General features: G+C 42.4%; 1 long non-coding RNA gene across 1 annotated transcript; it reads right to left on the bottom strand.

Moving 5' to 3' along the window:
* Positions 1-6,353: 6,353 nt before the first annotated feature.
* LOC132660098 (uncharacterized) lies at positions 6,354-8,338 on the bottom strand. The gene is made up of 2 exons (XR_009601324.1): positions 8,205-8,338; positions 6,354-7,023 (listed from the first exon to the last, which is right to left on the bottom strand). It is a non-coding gene; the product is annotated as an uncharacterized LOC132660098 (long non-coding RNA).
* Between the last annotated feature and the right edge of the window lie 550 nt (positions 8,339-8,888).

The raw sequence follows: 8,888 nt of genomic DNA, 5'->3' as shown, positions 1-8,888 counted from the left end.
AGCAGCAGATGGACCCTGGCTGACTGAAGCAAGAAAGAGATCTGTGAAAAGGATAGCAGAGAGCTCACAGAAGCCCTCTGGCTTAGCCTGGGCTGCTATTTCATGCCATAGACCGGATGGCTTCATCAAGAGGCATTCATTTCTCATATGGAAAGTCGAACACCAAGGTGCCTGCAAATGTGGCTCCTGATGGAAACCCAGTCCTGGCTTGCAAACAGCCACCCTCTTGCTGTGCTCTTACATGGCCGGGTAGGGGGGAGCTATCTTGTCTCTTCCTCTTACAAGGGCACTAAGGCCCTCAGAGGGGCTGACTCTCATGACCACATCTAAACCCAATTACCTCCCAAAGGTCCCACCTCCAAATACTGTCACTGGGGTGAATGGCTTCAACATATGAATCTGTGGATCGGAACATAAACATTCACTCCACAATAGCCTCAAAAACAGAGCTAGGTTTGGTTGGGGGGGGGGGCAGTCCTGCTGTCAGAAACCACAGAATTGTTCTGTAGGTCTGTCCCATAACCTCTGCTGTCAACCACTTGAAGGGGACTCATCTCATTAGCACCAGTGTGCCAGACACTGCCCTGTTCATCTTCAAGGACACTTGTCACCTCCCACCTTCTGCCAGGAACATTTCTGACCACATGTGATCCCCCTACATGAATGGGTGATTTGTCTCTCTATGCCTCTCATGGCCCCATCAGCAGCCTTCAGCATAGTGGTTAAGTGAATGCATCAATATCTGATGAATAAAAAGAACTTCCATTTAATGTGACAGCTGCCTAAAGTAATAAAGCTGCAGTAAGAGTAGCTACAATGTATTGGGTATTTACTAAGTGCCAGTAAATTCTTAAGTGCTTTATTGCAGTCTCTCATTTAATCTTTACAGTCACCTTATAAGGAAGGCGTTATTATTATCTCCACTTTACAGAGGCAGAAATGTGAACTTAGGGAGGTAAGTAGCTTGCCCAGTTTTACTCAGCAAGTAAATTGGAGGAACAGGACTCAAGTTGTTATGTTCCCAAAGCTCACACTCATTACACTTCTGGAACATCTGAAATAGACCCCACCTGCAACATGCTCATGTTAAATGCCACTGAGATAAGAAAAAAAAAAAAAATTCCCAGAGTCCATTTTTTTTTTCCCAACTCACTTTTCCCTCCTCCCTGAAAAGTTAATAATGGAAAGACACATGACATATCCACCACAGATTACTATGTCAGTCCATTCAGCTAATTTCAAAAAAGATGATGCTAATTATTAGAGATAATGAAAACTTGCTCTTCAACCACAATCCAAGGGGAATCGTCCAATTGATTAACAGGGATTTCAACACACGCATTCAATTTCTCCTGCTCGTTTTGTAATGGATGGGAAAAATTGGTTTGTAGATAGAGATTTTTGAGAGCTAAGTGTCTAAGACACTGAAGGGAGCCACCTCATTAAGTCCTAGGCCTGGTTAGGCAGGCTCTCAAAACCAGAGGCAAAGCCAAAGGCAGGTAAACTCACTACAGGCATTATTTAATGAAAGTCTGCACTTTATCAGAGCATTCTTCCTGAGTCCTAGATTTATTTTTTGCATGATTTTTTTCTCTATTTTTTAACCATTCATGTGTCTTTAAAAAATGCCGCACTGAAGCAGTTAAAAATAAATCCAGGATTTGCAGAACAGAAAGAAGTTAATCATGGCAGCAAACTAAACCCCAGGGACAATTTTAGTCTCCAAGTTAAAATATCGTGTCTCTGACTCCAAGTAAATTGACTTTTCACAGAATACTCTAGCATAATGCATAACAGTCAGGCACTCCAAGAGAAGCTCCTGGGTATTGGTCTAGAGCCCACAACCAGCAGCAGATCATAGTGTATGTTGAATAAAATTACCCATTCTGAAGGTCCTCAGCTATCTTGAATATTTTATTAGAAACCTTTTTTGTGGTGGAGACCAACTGGGACATCTTTCTCCTAGGAGCGAGCTGTCAACGGTGGGAGAATTGAAAACCAGAGCAAGTCAAGCTTAATTAGATCTCCCCCCCCACTACTTCCAACCTCACATTTCTGGTATATTCTTTGCTGACCATGAAACTTGATAAATAATAATACACTGGAATTAGTCTCCCCAGACCTTTCAAAAAAGAAAAGCACAATCGTGGACAGGTAGAGAAAGAAAAATGTAGCAACAGCTTTCAAAGACTCTAGACAAAATATTAGCTGAATGCTACCAACCATGTAATCACAATACTGTGATCAGAAAACTCACAGAGGTGCCTCAGGGTGGTACTGGGTGAGGAGCATGGTGCAATTTAGACCCATGAGGAAATAGTTTCTGAGTCTCTGCTTTGAGGCTAGCACCCACTGGGCAACACAGGGAAACTGACCATATATTCCAGATTTCATGAGAAAAACTTCAAATGTCAAATCTTTTCTTCCCTCATTTCTTCACATCAACATGGTCTCATTAAAGAACAAGTCCCAAATCTGGGTTCAGAAAATATGACTGCTGAAAAGGATGGTGGACATAACTCACCATGCACAAGGAGTTAGCACTAGAGTTATGCAGTAAAAGATTAAAAACAAAGGCAGTAAGCGTGGATCGCAGAGTTGGGAAATCATCATTCATTACACCAAACTCACTTTTACAGATTGCTACTTTCTCTTTTCCAGCGTGACATTTTTCTAAATCCTTAAGTACAGTAACTTCCCTTTTTTGTGATTTGCCGAAGTGCAGGAGTTCATATAACATTTCAGTGGCCGCCTATGTTAAGATGACTTTCTATTAATAGTATTATTTGTGATATAGCCTCCTTTTGAGGACACCCCATCTACTCTTGCAAAAAGTTTTACAGTATTGCATTTCACAAACAATTTAATAGGAGTCTGGTTTCTTTTGAAAAATGTGTGCATATCCAATTTTCCCTTAGTTTCACAATACACAACACATCTGTTATTTCAATGATAACAGATGTTATACTGAAATTGTAATAACTTGTGAGTTAACTGTATTCAAAACTTTATAGTTACACACGTTCCAATAACTTAATCCTCTACCATTATCTCTTCAAATTGATTTAGCCCTGCAGAAGTTGGAGAAAATCAAATATTCATTGTGTTTGCTTTGTGCATATATACAAAAATCACATCATGATTTATCTCTCCTGGTATTAATCCTGTCTTCTTTGGAAAGATGGGGGTAAAAATCATAACAGGATCAACAATCCCTCTTCTCTTTACTCATGAAGATAAATTTCATAGCCAATTCGGGATTAATATGCATGCATCTGTGTGCAGGCTTTTTTATGGATTTGTAGGCACCCTATAAATCCATTCTGCATTTCTAGCCATTTACTGTTTAAATAAATGACCTTTCCTCTTATCTCAGGGGCACAAGCCTACCCTCATTTGGCCATTTTATCTTTTATTAGGGAAGCATCTCTCTCTTTCAAAAGCAAACTACCTTCTTTCTCTCGAGCTTCCCTTTTGTCTTTTTCCCCTGCAAATCCAACTGAAATGTGTGGGTTACAAGGAAATGCACAAGTAGGTAGTGGGCCAGTATAGTGGGGGCTCTGAAGGAGCATGGTAAAGTGAGGAGAGCCTCCATCTTCTAGTACTTTCTGTACTGATACAGAGCAGAAGACTCATGCAACAACTGTGAGTAAAACTATGCCTGGGGGTTGTTTGAATGAGACCATACGCTAAGGGAGTCTGGAAAGGACAAGGTGGGAAGGGCTAGGGGCCCAGCAGGGCATTGTAGGGGAGTACAGCCTAGAGCTGGGCCTTAGGAGATGGTGGCATTTTGGCAGCTGTAATGCTGGGAGGGAGCACCCCCAATAAAGCCAAGGCTCAGCAAGACTGTGCAAGAGGGATTTGAGCAGGAGGGTAGTCGGGCCTCTTGTTTGGCTGCTCTACCCCAGCAAGAGGGCCATGCTCTTATCCATTTCCAGTGTCCTCTTTTCACTCATTCCTTCCCTCATTCATCAAGCACACAGCCCTGAACGTCACCAGCTGGACAGGCGTGGGTGGGAGAGAAACTCCTGAGGTGAGGAGTCTGAGTGCCTGTGAGTCAGTGGGTCCCCATTTTTATTTTGGTCTCAGGGCTCTACTGACTTCAGAAAATCAGTTCCATTATGCTCAGCTCATTCTGAGGCCAACTCGCCATGTCTACCACTATCCTCTTGGGATTCCCCCCAAACACCAAATCCATGAGTGTTCAAACAACATGAGTGTCATTACAGACATTTACAAGTGGAGAGAGAGCTGCTTGACATTGGGACAGAAAATTAACTACCAAGTAAATGCTTCAGGCTCATTCTGTGTGTGGAGAAGCGAGAGTGCACCAGGCTTTGCACCCAGACTGCCTGGGTTCAAGTCCTGGCTCAGTCACTTTCAGGCATTTTCAATTTCTCTGTGCCCCAGCTTCCTTCATGGATAAAATGGGTGTGATAATACTGCTCACCTCGTTGGGTTATTGAAGGGATTATAGGAGATGAAACATGTAATGTTCTCAAAACAGAACAGACCATCTGTTATTGATGCTGTATTTTGTTGTTATTATGATTGGGTCCATGCCCCTTCGTTAGTGTTCACACTAAAGAGCTAGGGTCCTTGCAGCCCATTCACCCAGCTAAGAGGGAAGGGTCCCCATCACCCTGGCCTTTACCCTGATATCCCTGCTCAGATCTCCTTTGATGTAAGTGATGTGTTAGGTGACAAATTGTACTTTGTAGACTTAATTCCTTTTCCTGTCTCTTGACTAGTGCTCATTTCTCCAGACGGTGTAGCCTTTTCTACAAATGCAGACGTGGGCCCAGTGGCTACACCATGAAGGCCTGGTGGCTAGAGGTTGGCCATTCTGTTTTCATAAGCAGGCTTCTCTCAGCCTAGACTGTATCACTGTCCATGATGGATGGGTAAACATTGCCTCACTTGTTAGGAAGTCTTTGTGGGGTAGGAGAGATTTCATGCTATTCTTAAGGACAATAGAAAATAAGATGAGCTGCATGAGAAACAAAATAGTACATCTTTTTTAAAAGTCGTAAACAAGGGGAAACAAATATTAGGTAATATTTGCAAAGAAATTCTCCTGGGGACAAGAAGACTCAAAACTCTAAATTCAGTGGTATTGGAAAGTCTGCCTTGTTCGAGTATCCATGGAAAAAGCATTTGTAGAGCATACACCACATCTGTGCACACCCACCATGGTGTACTGCTTAATCTTTATGCCTCTGTGAAGAGGCTTGTTGTTATTGAAAAGAAAACCCAGGGCTAAGTAAAAATACACAGAAAACACCAACAAGTGACCAAGCAATGGAGTGGGAGTCACCCAAGACAAGTCTCATTCCATAAAATGAAAACAAAGATAATGTAATTGACCCCTGTGGTAGCTAGTGTGATTACTGGAAGTGAGTCATTCCCAGATTTCTGATTTGGGTAACAGCAAAGTCTACGATTCTTTTCACTGGGACAGGGACCCCACGAGGAGAAATAGGTTTTGAAGCTGAGATTGAGGAACCTATGAGACAAGCAAGTGGAAGTATCAGTTGCCTGGCTGTGGACTTAGGAAGTGGGAACTTCACTTTGTCGAACACAAACTGCACTATCTCCTGGAATAATGAATTCCACAAGTTACCTCCACTGGCATTTGGAGGGAGGAGGGCAAAGGCCTGGTCATAGAGATTATAAACATGACTGTGAAGGCCACCATGGCCCCACTGAGACAAAAGGGAGTCAAGAGACAAGTGTCTGTTTTCCTTCTAATTCTTAGAAGACTCTAATGCAGTGATCCCCAGCCTTTTTTACACAAAAGAATGATTTCATGGAAGACAATTTTTTCATGGACTGGGATGAGGGGAATGGTTTCAGGATGATTCAAGTCAAGCGCATTAAATTTACTATGCACTTTATTTCTATTTTTATTACATCATCTCCACACACTCTGTCTGAAATAGCTTTCCCCACTCAAATATCTGTCTCACACAAAACAATCAACAGTGGAAAGAAAATAATTTCTCTCCTTGTTCTTTTCCCTCTCTTTGTAAGGAAAGAAAACCTTCTTCAAAGGCTGCTCCCACCCATGACCGCTCTTCAGTCCCATCAGCTGGAACCTGATCATGTGACCAGCCATGGGTGGTTTTATCCCACTGAAAAAAAAAGAAATTAAATAGCCATGATTGGCTGTGACCAACCAAAATCCAACCCTGAGGCTAGAGGAGGAAACTATCTTCCTGAGCTTGCTGCTACCCAGGAATAAGGGAACCCAATCCCTGTTTGGGATTGTTGCAGGAAAGAGGACCCCTTCCAGGACCCAAAACTGGGCTCTTGTCTAACACTTGGAAATGAATTGTTCGAGGAGACACATGTGCTGACAAAGCAAGAGACTTTATTGGGAAAGGGCACCGGGTGGAGAGCAGTAGGGTAAGGAACCCAGGAGAACTGCTCTGCCACGTGGCTCACAATGTCGAGTTTTATGGTGATGGGACTAGTTTCTAGGTGGTCTTTAACCAATCATTCTAATTCAGAGTATTTCCTGGTGGCACACGCATCCCTTAGCCAAGATGGATGCTAGCGAGAGGGATTCTGGGAAGTGGACGGACACGCAGTGTCTCCTTTAGACCTTTCCCGAACTCTTCCCGTTGGTGGTGGCTTATTCGTTTCGTATTCCTTATCAGGATCTCCTGTCATAAAACAACTCATGCAAATGGTTACTATGGTGCCTGGCCAGGGTGGGCAGGTTTCAGTGTGCTTCCCCTAACAGGACGAGTTCAGTTATGCCACAGTGGCTTAAAAGCAGTGTTTATTTCTCCTTCTTGCTACATGCCCACTGTAGGACACAAGAGGTCTCTGCTTTTGGTTACCCCCCTGGGAGTCAAGCTGATGGAAGCTCCATGTGATTTTCAGATTACACTGGCCACGGAGGAGCCTCCTGAAAGTTCCATAATTAAACGTCATGGGCTAGACATAAGAGCCAGAAGTAGTCACATGGTCTCACTGGAGCACAGGTGGGCCCGGAATTTCAGTCTTCTACATGACCTGAATGAGAGAAGAGTCAGATACTGGAAAAGAGCATGAATGTCCACCAAATCTGCAAACCCTGCCAAATCCATGGAGTATCTTGGTGTGAGAAACCTACTATCTCCTGGGATAACCAATTTCATTTTTGCTCATCCTTGACTGACAAACAGCACACCTTTATAATAAATTAAAAAACCCCTCTACAGCATGCATCCCTTGTTCTACATACTTATAAAACTATGTTTTTCATTTTTCCCATGACAGATCTTCAACTGTTTGAAGATAATTATCGTGCCCTCCCAGTCCTCATTTTTGCAAATTGAATCAAAATTTCAATTAGGAATTCAAAAGTTCAAGTATCTGAAAATAGAGTGACATTGAATTGAAAGTTTCTGTATTTTGGAAAAATACAGAAATTTGGATTAACTTCAGAGAAAGAGAACCAAGCTAATGTGTTGGATCAGAGGAAAAGATAATGGATGGAAAAGCAAGCTCCTATCTGAAACTGTTGACAGAGGACCAAATAATAGAAGATATCTTTTCTTCCTTGGGCTCAGATTAACTGTGAAATTCTCATTCCTTGGTTGCTGCTTCACTTCCAGCCTGATAGAATCAGAATATTTCTGCAGTTACCTTCCTTGACTGCTGGAGGTAGTACCAAGGCAAACATACTAAGGAAAAAAAAAGAAAAAAAAAATCCCTCCAATTTTACTCATTGACTTATCTTGTGTTTAAGTAAGTGTTATTTGAAGCTAAATTACAGAATCTTAATTCAGAGAGAGACTCTTAGGATCTAAGACTAATGAATCTTTCTCAGAATGTTTCTTAATGTGGACACTTCACTAAAAAGCCAGGAGAAACAGACATAGAGAATAGACTTGACGTGGGGAGAGAGGAGGAAAGAGTGAGATGTACGGAAAGAGTAACACGGAAACTTACATTACCATATGTAAAGTAGACAGCCAACAGAAATTTGCTGTGTGGCTCAGGAAACTCAAAAAGGGGCTCTGTAACAACCTAGAGGGCTGGGGTGGAGAGGGAGATGGGAGGGAGGTTCAAAAGGGAGGGGATGTATCTATACCTATGGCTGATTCATGTTGAGGTTTGACAGGAAACAACAAACTTCTGTAAAGCAATTATCCTTCAGTAAAAAAATAAATTAAAAAAAAAAGGCAGGAGAGACAGCAAATACAACTTACCTACTTATTTGGAGGTGCTTGTAAATTGTGGGTTAATTGCATAACAAGGCAGCCAGTTAACACCTGCCTGTGGATTTACATATTTCCAGCCATATATCATCTCCCACCTGATACAGACTTTGTTGAAGCCAGAATGTTTCACCAGGACTGGAAGGTCAGTCCCATTTGTCAAAGCAGGGACAGTCCTTTTGTCTTAAGACAGCCTTATCTGGGTTGTGGAGTCGCTCAAGGACATCATCTGCCTTCCAATCAGCAGAGCCTTGAGAAAGTAGAGCTATGTGAACAATGGGTCTTCTTACTCACTTATTTCTAGCATCTACTTTGTCCTTATTAGGAGGCCAGAATCTACAGGCTGATAAGACAAAGACACCCCTCATTTGCAAGGAAGGACCTAAGAGTACAGGTCTCTGATACACTTGCTAACTGTACAAAAACTACCTGCAACGGGTTTTTGTCATGCTCATTACATGAAAGAGCCTTGTGAGGTTAGTGAATACTGGCTAATGTCCAATGTGTGCGTGTGTGTTGTGAGGTCAGTGAATACTGGCTAATGTCCAGTATGTTTGTGTGTGTGAGTGCACGCACCCTCAGTGGCTCAGTCATGTCCAACTCTTTGTGACCCCATGGATTGTAGCCCACTAGTCTCCTCTGTCCATGGAATTTCCCAGGCAAAAATACAGGAGT

The sequence above is a fragment of the Ovis aries genome, chromosome 7 (assembly GCF_016772045.2).
Source record: "Ovis aries strain OAR_USU_Benz2616 breed Rambouillet chromosome 7, ARS-UI_Ramb_v3.0, whole genome shotgun sequence".
NCBI lineage: Eukaryota > Metazoa > Chordata > Mammalia > Artiodactyla > Bovidae > Ovis > Ovis aries.
The sequence above is the reverse complement of the archived record's forward strand: the minus strand, read 5'-3'. Positions and strand labels throughout refer to the sequence as shown.